Source organism: Danio aesculapii, chromosome 1, assembly GCF_903798145.1.
Source record: "Danio aesculapii chromosome 1, fDanAes4.1, whole genome shotgun sequence".
NCBI classification, from domain to species: domain Eukaryota; kingdom Metazoa; phylum Chordata; class Actinopteri; order Cypriniformes; family Danionidae; genus Danio; species Danio aesculapii.
Window position 1 is genome coordinate 1,506,711 of NC_079435.1, and position 13,327 is coordinate 1,520,037.

Below are 13,327 nucleotides of genomic sequence, written 5' to 3' on the forward strand. Positions count from 1 at the left end.
GACCAAGTTTGAACACTCCTAGCATACATAATTAAATCGGATTAGACCCTTTAGCATCTTGCTCAAAAATGAATAAAGAATTCTGATAACATAACATGGTACAGCAAAGTAGAGACTTTCTAGACTTTCTTCCACGACACTCCCCCCACCCCTCCTCTTCACTTTCATCAGCAAAAGGGCGGCATGTAGACTGTGAGGGCGGCACGATCGTCGTTTACCTAGAGTGCCAGTTAAGCTTGCGCTGGTACTGTTCCTAGCCATATCAGCCTAGAAAATAGCCATTAGTGTTAGTACACAGTGTAAGTACAGAAGTGTCAAGCTTTAAATAGGAAAATTAGCTAAACTCTTAGGTCACTTTTGAGTTAAATGCTAACAGTGTAATCCAATTTAATGGTCTATGCTAAGCTAAGTTAAAAGTCAGATTAGACCATTAGCGTCTCGCTCACAAATTATTAAAGAATTCTGATAACATAACATGGTACAGCAAAGTTTCTTGATTATTATGCTGGAACTAGAGTATAGTTAACACCCTGGCTTGACTTTTTTCCGCAACACTCTCCCCACCCCTTCTCTTCACTTTCATCAGTAAAAGGGTGGCATGGAGACTGTGAGGGTGGCACGGTAGTTGTTTACCTAGAGCACCAGTAAAGCTTCCAAGCTGTATCAGCATAGAAAATAGACATTAGTCTTAGTACACAATATAACTACAGAAGAGTCAAGCTTTAAATAGGAAAACTAGCTAAACTCTTACGTCATTTTTGGGTGAAATGCTAATGGTGTAATCCAATTCAATGGTCTATGCTAAGCTAAGCTATAAGTCAAAAACGAATAAAGAATTCTGATAACATGGTACAGCAAAGTTCCTTGATTATTATGCTGGAATGAGAGTATAGTTCCCAGCCAGTGGCGGATTTAGGCATGGGCAATGTGGGCAAATGCTGCATCTTGCTAGGGGTGGCATGGAGACAACCCCAACCACCCCCCAGACCCCCCAAACCTCAACCCTGACACTTCACCAACACATCCCAGCCCATACCCGACACTCCACCAATCCAACCCTCATCACCGTCCCCTGCAACTGTGACACAAGAATGACATTGCCATGGAGATGGTTGAATGTTTAGCCAGTTAACATCCTTTTATGTAAACTTAGATAGTAGGTATCGCCCCAGAAGGAACCTTTTTTTTTTCTAGAGCAAGTGTATTGTTGGGGTTATCAGGGTTTAGGTTTATATGAGCATCAGGTGCTCCAGTTAAAGACAAACAATTTGTATATTTCTATTCATTTAAAATGGTTCAAACTTCTCAAATTTCTTTCATAGATCTTTTAATAATCAATATCAATTTTCCCCAGAACCCTTTCACATTTCCTTTAAGCTCGGTTAAAGTCTTATTTTTTGTTTCTCAAGCACAGCTGCTCTAATTTAAAGCACATAGGTGTTTATTTGCAGTTAATCACAATTTATTGAATATATTTACCACATTATATGAAGAAACATCACAGCATTAGAAAAAGTTTTTCCTTGGTTCTTCTCAAACAGTATTTTTCATCTTGTGTAGTCATGAATGACTCAATTACTTATAACATTTCAAACAGATTACTCTGGTTACTAGTTCACTGACTTAATAAATTAATTCAGGTTGAAGCTGTGCAATTTATGGATAAACAGTTTTACTGTACATCATCTGCCTTACAATGATCACATTAAACACCACTAAAAATGAACCTGTTGTCAAACGCCTCAGTCATTTTGATCAAGGCAATTCCCCACAGATGGGAACATTCATCATTACATTAAACTGTGTAAGTCTTCAATATGACAGAGCTTTAAAAATCTACTCACCATGACAGATGATCCCACTGGTTAATGTTGCTTTTTCAGCCTCTTTCCTTGTCACAGAACGCTGAAGTATATGTTATACAGAGATTTCAGAGTTTTCAGCTGTTCAACCTGCTGGACTGGTTTCAGGGGGAAACCTGCTGGCACTTCAAGGGGGAAAACATGTTTCATAAAAGGAAAACCAAACTGTACTTAAAAAGCAGAGCATCACGCCATGTCAAAAATATGAAGATTTACGGACTTCTTTGAGCTGTTTGATCACAAAAACACCTTTATGGGATAACTTTTTATAAAAGCGCTAAAACATCGCTTAGCTGAATTTAGAAGAGCTAACAGGTATTATTCCACTTGAATACAGTCTATCATCACCTCACAACTAGGGGAGTGTGAAAACAACAAGATCATTATCTTGATAACATCCAGGATTTTATCATTTATATTTTTTATGATAACCATAACTAAACTGTGTTTTCGGTGTCCAAAAATCACTAGTAGGTGGTAGTGATGTGCTCAGGGTGCCAGTTACCCCAGTTTTGCTTAATAAAGTCAAGCACTCTCTTAGGTTAAAACACATTCAATAAAATCGTATTCAACCGCACTGACAACATACTATAGTAAGCTAGGTGAAATAAACACGCAATTCAAGTATTTAGGAAGAGTATATACTTTACTCTGTCAGTTTGACCTGCTATAAACGGCTATAAATGATAAACTTACAGAAAATTTAAAGCAGAAAAAACACTACTTAAAATAAACACACATCTGTCAAAAAAGTCCTTGAATTAGGCCTATTAAGCTCAATTAGATGATCTGTCAACATACGATAAAAATATAGGCAAAATTAATACTTAGAAGTTTGAAGGGTTGCACATCTGTTTGTAAAAGTTTGTCAACAGAAGCAGTTTAGCAGCAATAGCTTAATGATAGAGAAAATACCATTTTTAAACATAAATAAATGTTTTATTTATAACAGTCGCATACTATTCAGGTTAATACAATGTTTGTGCTATACTTCTGCCATTTTAACAGCAGTTTATTTTCATGTCTTATGGCAGAAGTGGATGAAATCTCAGAGACCCTGATTGCACGACGAAGAAACATGATGGTACCTGAAGCCTGTGACTTTCAATTATTATACTTTCAGCAGCGCATATTTCTGGATAGGAGCATTGTATTTTTTAACAATATATTTAACGAATGCTGTGAATAAAACCATACATCGCCCTCCAGTGGTTTTGATCTGATGCATCAAATTTTAACTGAATGCTCTTTTGTAATTCAGAAAAAGGGACAAAAGTGCCATTTTTTACTACTCTTCTCTGAAGTAATTTCATTTCTTCTTTATAACCACAAAGAATGATACTTAAATGGCCTTCACAGACATGCATCTATTTGTAAGAGCAACAGATAAGATTGATTTAATATTCAAAAAAATATTTGATCAATATATCTGGACAATGAATACGTTTACTTGGACATCAATGATCGAATGATTTTCCACAATCTGAATAAGACAATAATATGATGAAGGTGTTTACATGGGTTCCTTTTTAAATGTTCCTGTCATGATTCCGTCTTACAAGTTATAGCACGTAGATCCACTAACATCATTGCGTCATGATGCTATCCACATTTCCTTTGGAGTTTCATGTAATTTCAGGTGTCATTCATTCATTTATTTTCTTTGTGAGGGTGGCACGGTAGTTGTTTACCTAGAGCACCAGTAAAGCTTCCAAGCCATATCAGCATAGAAAATAGCCATTAGACTTAGTACACAATATAACTACAGAAGAGTCAAGCTTTAAATAGGAAAACTAGCTAAACTCTTACGTCATTTTTGGGTGAAATGCTAATGGTGTAATCCAATTCAATGGTCTATGCTAAGCTAAGCTATAAGTCAAAAATGAATAAAGAATTCTGATAACATGGTACAGCAAAGTTCCTTGATTATTATGCTGGAATGCGAGTATAGTTCCCAGCCAGTGGCGGATTTAGGCATGGGCAATGTGGGCAAATGCTGCATCTTGCTAGGGGTGGCATGGAGACAACCCTAACCACCCCCCAGACCCCCCAAACCTCAACCCTGACACTTCCCCAACACACCCCACCCCATACCCGACACTCCACCAATCCAACCCCCATCACCGTCCCCTGCAACTGTGACACAAGAATGACTAAAAAATATTTGATCAATATATCTGGACAATGAATACGTTTATTGGACATCAATGATCGAATGATTTTCCACAATCTGAATAAGACAATAATATGATGAAGGTGTTTACATGGGTTCCTTTTTAAATGTTCCTGTCATGATTCCGTCTTACAAGTTATAGCACGTAGATCCACTAACATCATTGCGTCATGATGCTATCCACATTTCCTTTGGAGTTTCATGTAATTTCAGGTGTCATTCATTCATTTATTTTCTTTTCAGCTTAGTCCCTTTTCTTAATCTGAGGTTGCCACAGCAGAATGAACCGCCAACTTATCCAGCATATGTTTTTACGCAGTGGATGCTCTTCCAGCTGCAACCCACTACTGGGAAACAACCATACACACTCATACACTGTGGGCAATTTAGCCTACCCAATTCACCTGTACCACATTTGGACTTGTGGGGGAAACCGGAGCACACAGAGGAAACCCACGCCAACACGGGGAAAACATCCAAACTTTACATAGAAATGCCAACTGACCCAGCCGAGGCTTGAACCAGCAACCTTCTTGCTATGAGGCGACAGCACTACCTACTGCGCCACTGTGTTGCCAAGTGTTTCATTTTTAATTTAAACTGCAGTTTAACACTTTCACTTTTATTCAGGAACATTTCATACATGCCCCACATGACAAATGGGATATTGGATGCGGGTGTGAACTGCTGGAAAAAGTGTTGTTTTCGTGGGTATGTTTGATAACACTTGTCGTATGGGGAAAAAACTTCACACTGACTTGTTAGGTGCAGAGTGTCAAACAGCCATGTGTATGTACTGTAGACTATCCCATCGCAAAAAGTCCTGATGGTAATAGATTGATTGCTGTGTTTAAATGTCAGTACTGCACTTCAATAATGCGACTGAAACTCCACATGTCCTAATTCTATTTCTGTTTAGTTCAATTATTACCTTACCTTATTACCTTAGCAGATTATTGGTATTCATGTAAATGTACTCATTGTTTCATGTTAATCACAGCTAGCTTAATAACTGAGAACTCATTCATGTTTCTAAGTTATACAGGCAGGTTATATTAAGTCAGTTTAAGTTATTTTAAGTCAAAAATACTCAAAGTTAATTTGATTAACAAAGAATGAGCCATTTTTTCATTTTTCAGTAAGAAAAGTCCTATAAAAAGTCTGTAGAAAAATATATGAGAGGCTGAATTAGATATTATCTCTGTGTTGTGTAATCTGGCACAAAGACAGTTCAGACTCAAACACTCTGAATCCAGCATAGAGGTCTTCAGTGAATGTGGTGTTGAATGTGTGTAAGTGTGTGAGTGTGTGTGTGTCAGAGACACTGTAGAAGGACAGAGAGCCGGACGGCACATCCACATACACACCAACTCTATTAGACTGGGGTAAGGGGACTGGTATGTCGATTCTCTTTTTATTGTGCCAGACAGTGAATCTGTCATCAGAGTAATCCAGACTCCAGGATTTGTCATTGTACCCAAACCTGCAGTAGTTGCCTCCCTTCCTCCTGATTCCTCTATACGTCACCGCTGCATGACCCCATCCACTCCATTTCACCTCCCAGTAACAGCGTCCAGTCAGAATCTCTTGGCACAGAACCCGTTCACCACCAACAAATCTCTCTGGGTGATCAGGATACGGCTGTGGCTCTTCTGTGTATGTTGCCTTTCTGTTGTCCTCAGACAGGATGATGTTAGTGTTTGCAGTGTTTGGATCCAGAGTGAGATCAACTGCATCTGAACACAAGAGGAGAGGTCAAAAACATGTTAAACACATTTCACAGCACTGTCAACTGTTAACTCTGAGAGACATGCAGAGTATGAAACAGCACCTACATTTTTTCAGTCCTGGTGTGATTCTGAAAGCACCTCCATTTTCCACACTAAATGCCACAAACCACAAACAAATAAAATTGTATTAATAATAAAGTGCTATAAGTATTATACCCACCAACACTATTTTACATAGGAACTAATCAACACAAAGTAAAACACACTCTTGAAAACAACATTTTCAATCTCTTCTTGTCATAATCCACAGTTCTCAACTGCTTCAGGACAGCCATCATTGTGCCTATACCAAAACATGCTGGTGCAGTGGCCCTCAATGATTTGCCTAGTTCGTTTCACTCCTATAAATGCAACATTCTTGCCTTTAACACTAAACCAAAATTAGCTTGCTTACAAATACAACAGGTCAACTGAGGATGCCATTACCTCAGTTCTCCACTCTGTGCTGACACATCTGTATCAAACCAATACATATGTCAGGATACTATTCATTAGTTTTTGCTTCATTTTTTTATACGGTGATTCCAACCAAGCTGATCTCTAAGTTTTGTTACTTTGGAATTAGCAGCTTCCTTTGTAACTGGATCCTTGACTTTCTTATTAACAGTTTGGAACAGTAACCACACTCTTCCAACCTCACTTTGAACACTGGTGTTCCACAAGGATCTGTGCTGAGCCCAATTCTCTAATCCCCTTTTACCCATGACTGCACGTCTGTTTATGGTTCAAATTCCATGATCAAGGTTGCAGATGACCCCACAGTGATAGGCCTAATCAGGGGCAATGATGAGATGGCCTGCAGAGGGCAAGGTTCAACATCTAACAATGTGGTGTGCCAACAACAATAACTTTGCACTCAACAACCAGAAGACCAAAGAACTAATTGTGGATTACTGGGAGATTAAGAAGAACCACACCCACCCACACACCCACCCACCCACACACCCCCACACACACACACACACACACACACACACACACACACACACACACACACACACCTAAATTGATAGAGATGAAGTGGTTCTACTGTTATATTATTGAGAGCATTCTCCCAAATTGAATCGTAATGTGGTATGACAACTGCGACAAAAGGCCTGCCAGCTGGTTCATCAGTGTTAAAGCTTCCCTTTATCAAAGAAAACAAGGAATATCATGAAAGACTCATCTCAGTCACAGACTATTCAATACTTTCCTGACTGGGAGATGCTATAGACATCTTTTCTGTTGCACCAGAAGTCCCAGGAAAAGATTGTTTTCCTTAGCCATCAGTCTACTGAACTCAAACTGCAACACCACACACTAGAGGAACCATTTATTAATATAAAACTATTGAATATTTTTATAGCCAGTGCATACCCCACTGTATAATGCACCTTATATTCTTTGTATAGTGAACTTTCTCTATATACTTCCTGCAGCTTATATTGTATTTTCACTAATTGCATTGAACTGGTCTCTTGATTTGCATTACATCAGAAGAAGAAATTATCCTCAAATCATAAATGACAACATAAACTCTTGTAAAACTACTCAAAATAAACCATACTACCACACATACTTGAGTTTCTGCAGTGTATAGTGAGGATCCTCCTGTGTGTGTTGGAGCAGCTGGACTCCTGATTGTCCTGGGTGATTGTAGCTCAGATCCAGCTCTCTCAGGTGTGAGGGGTTTGAACTCAGAGCTGAAGACACAAAACCACAGCCTTCCTCTGTCACCATACAGCCAGACAACCTAGAGAAACACACACGGAGACAGATCTCATGATACTCCTAAAGATATTAGACACCGACAGATATTACTACACACCTCAGTATCTCCAGCTGGCAGTTTGGACTCTTCAGTCCATCAGAGAGCAGCTTCACTCCTGAATCCTGCAGGTCATTGTTACTCAGGTCCAGCTCTCTCAGGACACAGTTTGAGGATTGAAGAACTGACGACACAATTTCACAATCCTGAACAGTGAGATTACAGCCAGCAAGACTGAAAGAGAGGAAAATATATGAGAATACAGTTTTACCTAAAATAAACACAAGATCTATTCATATGAAAGAAATTCCGTTCAGAAAAGTCTCTTCACTGTAACACCAGATTAAACACTCACAGAGCTCTTGTGCAGTTGCTGACGGCTGGTATCAGTCTTCTTCTGCCCTCATCTGATGTGTTGTATTTCTGGAGCTCCAGCTTATCCAGCACCTCCTCTGACATCTGAAGCATGTAGGCGATTGTTGAGCAGTGAGCAGGAGAGAGTTTCTTCTCTGACTGTTTGTCTGATTTCACAAACTCCTGAATCTCTCTGGACAGAGTCTGATCTTTCACTTCCAGCAGACAGAGGAACAGATTGATGGATCTTTCAGTGGAGAGTCCATGTCCATCTCTGATCTTCTCTTTAATGTACTGTGTGCTTCTCCTGATGCTCTCTGAGCTCTTCTCTGTGTGTGTCAGTAGATCCTGTAAGAGTCTCTGATTGGACTCCAGTGAGACGCCCAGCAGGAACCGCAGGAACAGATCCAGACGCCCATTCTTACTCTCAATAGCTTTATCAATGACTCTTTGATGGAGATTTTTCAGTGAATCAAAAGATGCCTCTGCAGTGCTGCTTACATGAAAGTAAAACACATGGAAAGCAGCCAAAAACTCCTGAACACTCAGATGGATGAAGCTGTAGACTTTCCTCTGATGAATCACAGATTCCTCCTTAAAGATCTCAGTGCAAATCCCAGAATACACCGAGGCTTCAGAGACGTCTACGCCGCTCTCAATCAGGTCCTCCTCATAGAACATCACATTGCCCTTCATCAGCTGTTTGAAAGCCACTTCACCAAGTTTGACAATCACTTCTCTGTTGGACTGCAGGAGTTTCTCTGGATCTCTCTCTTCATACTTCTGATTCCTCATGTTGATCTGAATCAGCAGGAAGTGGATGTACATTTCAGTCAGAGTTTGAGGGATTTCTGCACTCAGATCTTCTTCCAGGAGCTTCTGAAGCACAGTGGATGAGATCCAGCAGAAGACGGGTATGTGGCACATGATGTGGAGGCTTCTTGCTCTTCTGATGTGTGAGATGATTCTGCTGGCTTGATGCTGCTCACTGATTCTCTTCCTGAAATATTCCTCCTTCTGAGGCTCAGTGAATCCCTGAATTTCTGTCAGACGCTTGATGTATTTGGAGGGGATCTGATTGGATGCTGCTGGTCTGGAGGTGATCCAGATGAGAGCAGAGGGAAGCAGCTCTCCTTTCATCAGCTTTGACATCAACACAGCCACTGATGAAGTCTCAGTCACATCACAAACTTTCTGAGCGTCTGAAAACATCAGTGTGATTCTGCTTTCATCCAGACCATCAAAGATGAACACAACTTTACACTCCTCATAAATCTTGGGCTCCAGATCTTCAAGTTCAGGATGAAAGTCCAGCAGAAGTCTGTGAAGACTGTACTGATGATCTCTGATCAAGTTCAGCTCTCGAAATGGAAGCACAAACATGAAATCTACATCCTGATTGGCTTTTCCCTCGGCCCAGTCCAGAATGAACTTCTGCACAGAGACGGTTTTTCCGATTCCAGCGATGCCTTTAGTAAGAACAGTCTTGATTTGCTCTTTCTCCTCTTTAAAGATGTCATTGCAGTAGATTGGAGTGTGTTGTGAGTGTTTTGTTCTGGCTGTTTTCTCCATCTGTAAAACCTCATGTTCTTCATTCACTCCTTCACTCTCTCCCTCTATGATGTACAGCTGGGTGTAGACCCGGCTCAGGTGGATTTGAGTCTCTTCTGGATTCCTTCCCTTAAATAATCTCTCATATTTGTTCTTCATGCTGGTTTTGTGCTGGTCTTTGACTCTCTGCAGGTCTCCAGTCTCTAGTGTTTGTGCTTCAGTATTGTCCTGTCTAATGTGAGTCTGATAGTTGGATGTAGAGTAAGGCACTGATATAAGCCTATGTATCTTTTTTCTCCTAAAAGAAGTACAAAAAATTCTACAATTTTTACACCATTTTATATTTGTGAATATTTGAAGTTTATTAAGTGTTAACTGTTTTTATACATTTATTAATCCAGGTCCTACAGTATGTAAGAAATATTATACGAAGTCATACTAACTGAGGGTCAGAGGTCACTGGTTCATCACTGAATGTATTAGGTAAATTCATAGATCTGTCACTCTTCACAGAAACACCACTGGGTTCTGAAGACTCTGATCTCAGTCTCTTCCTCCTGATTACACTGACAAAATAAATAAAACAGCATTTTAGATAAATTGAAGCATTTGGTTTCCCAAATATTTGCCAAACAAACAACCTTTTACACATCATTCATCTTTGAAGTACAAGTTAATGATTCTGTGAACGTCCTTGAAAAGTCCACATCCCCAGAACCTAATAAATACATAAATAAATAGAGTATAAACATCTTTCACATTTTATTTCACTTTCCAAATTAAATAATCAATTAGATTTTTAAAAATATATTTATTATCTGTTTTTTGTCCTGTCTCTGTAATTCTGTTGTAAACTAACAGTTCTGGTACTGCTCGATCTCAGTGCCGCATTTGACACTGTCGATCACAGCATGCTTCTGGATAGGCTGGTAAACTGGGTTGGCCTGTCTGGGACGGTCCTCAAATGGTTCAGATCTTACCTTGAATTGAGAGGTTACTATGTCAGTATAGATGATCATAGGTTTAGGTGGACACCCATGACATGTGGAGTCCCACAAGGCTCAATTCTGGCACCTCTCCTGTTCAACCTTTGTGTGCTCTCAAGCATTATTTGAGTCAAATAATAAGAAAGAACCAAATGTCCTACCACAGCTATGCTGATGACACTCAGATCTACTTAGCCTTACTGCCTAATGACTAAGGCCAGACGCAATCTGCGGACGTTTTTTGCTATTTCTGCGGAGCATTTTGGTAAAAATTAGCAGATTTCTGCGGAATGATTTTGGGAGTATCATAACTAAAACCTTAATATGTGAAATAAAAAAATAATACCTTTTTAACTTTTATTTATGTTTAAAATGCAAATCCAATTAGATTCACATTATTTGGTAAACAAAGCAAGTCTTTCGTACAATATCTCTACTAAAAGACAGAACTCACTTTATCACTCTACAAACTGCATTGTACAAAAAATAGGATTATTATTTATATTATTTATATTGAAATAAATTATTTCATATTAGTCAAAAATATTACTGTAATTAATTCAAAAACTGAATAAATTTAGATTTACACACATTTACTCAAGTAAAAGTTGCAGCTCATCCAGAACGCTGTGGCCAGGATTCTGACCAGAATCAGGAAATCAGAACGCATCACACCTGTCCTCAGGTCTTTACACTGGCTCCCAGTTACATTCAGAATAGATTTTAAAGTATTATTACTGCTCTATAAATCACTAAATGGCCTAGGACCTCAATACAGATATGCTCACTGAAGACAGACCTAAAAGGTCAGATCTTTAGGATCATATAAACTAGAAACTTCAAGAGTTCAGTCAGAGCAGGGTGAATCGGCCTTCAGCTACTAACAGCTCAGATGTGCTCCAACATTAGGCACATTCACATCAAGACACACATCTGTTTAGCTGTGCCTTTACTGAATGAGCACTGGGCTACGGCCCATACACTACTTAGTAGCCCATAGTAGCCCATACACTACTATGCATTTATCTTATTTTTCATTCTTTTATAACCTGTTTAACACATTTAATCTGTTTTTTTTATTTGTTTTTAATTATTTTTATCAATTGTTTTATATTTTTCTTATACTTGTCTCTTTTGTTCCTGTTTAAGTAAAGCACTTTGAATTTCAACTTTGTATCAAATATGATATAGTAATAAACTTACAATGCCTTGCCTTACCTGGTGTTTTCACCTGGTTATATCTGGTCACTTCATGTGTTTTTTTCTGATGGGATAGCTATCCAATAATGATATTAACAGGTGTAAATCCCCTCCAAAACGCATTAGAGACGGATATAAAACTGGACAGTCCTACATGCATCTGGTTGTTGAAACCACATATGTAAATTTTACTCCTCCCAACATAAAAAAAAAAATTAAAATTAAAGAAAATATGCAAGAGCTATCATGTTATGGCAATGTAGCTATCAGATATACAGGCCTGATTACTGCCACAAACATATAAAAAAGTTAAGAAATCAGTTAGGGGCAAACACTTTCTCACACCACTGTATGTTTTTTTATTCCCTGTGAAAAGTGACTTTACTTCAAACTCCTCTGTCAATGCTGAAATGACCAGTGTCTTACCTGAGGTCAGAGGTCACTGATGCATCACTGGGATTAGGAGGATCTTTCTCTATGAACCGATCACTCTTCACAAACACACAGCTTGATCCAGATGCAGAACTCATTTCAGAGGCAGAATCCTCATATTCTCTCTTCTTTTGACTCATTTTAGTGTTCACCGTCTCTCACTTACTGAAAGAATAATAAAACACTGATGTTAGACATTATATTTGGAAACACTAGAGATTTCTTGGTATAATGGTACAACTTGATGTGAATGACTTTACAGTTTAATAATTACCAACCCCATATTAAAAAGGGCATTTTAAAGGTCAATACAATAATAATAATAAAAACAACAGTAATAAATGTTTTAAATAAAATTGATTTCTGATTTAAGTTTAATTTAGAACACATTAGCGCCAAAATGGTTGGTTTGTTGAGGGGGTTTTATTTTTAAAAAGTTTTTATATTTAACAACACACTTTAAATAAAGCTGTCCACTCAAAGCATCTTCTTCTGGTCATGGCAAATATAAATGACCATCAATTATTTGATTTAAATTAAAGCAAACAATCATGGTCACAAAGGCAAAAAAAAAAAAAAAAAAAAAAAACTCAGATATAATGTGAGACAAAAATACATGCATAATATTGAGCGGTGAAGATATCATCTGAGGTTTTATTTGACTTATTTGTTATTATTATTATTATTATTATTATTATTATTATTATTATTATTATTATTATTATTAGTGCTAAAAACTAAATTACACGAATCTTACAGCAACAGTATATACACTGAAAAAAAAAAATATATATATATATATATATATATTTTTTTTTTATAAAAAACATACATTCCTTTATATATTTACAATATTAAAGTATAAAGTCTATACAGTGCGTGAAAAGCTACACGAAATGGTAAAGGTAAAACCCAAACCTTAGAGCGACATAAAAAACACTATATAAACATGTCGAGCGACAACACTTCCGCCATTTTGATTTAGTTTGCAGTAAGGAATAACTACGTAGGTAAATGATTCGCATTTTAAATCTAATGAAAGGACAAGAAATAAAGCATCAGCACATTTTATCTGACGTGGGTACATAAAGAATAGGCTATTTGAACTTACCCCAAAATGAGTGTCCGTTCAAATTTACTGAGGTTAATAATACGTGTAAAGCCACGGAACATCGTCTTTTGTGCTTTCTCTTTCACTTCTTTCACCTGCTTGAGGTGTCTTCACTCTT

General features: G+C 38.0%; 1 pseudogene; it reads right to left on the reverse strand.

The window, feature by feature from the left end:
- Positions 1-5,188: 5,188 nt before the first annotated feature.
- Positions 5,189-13,270, reverse strand: LOC130222062 (protein NLRC3-like; annotated as a pseudogene).
- Between the last annotated feature and the right edge of the window lie 57 nt (positions 13,271-13,327).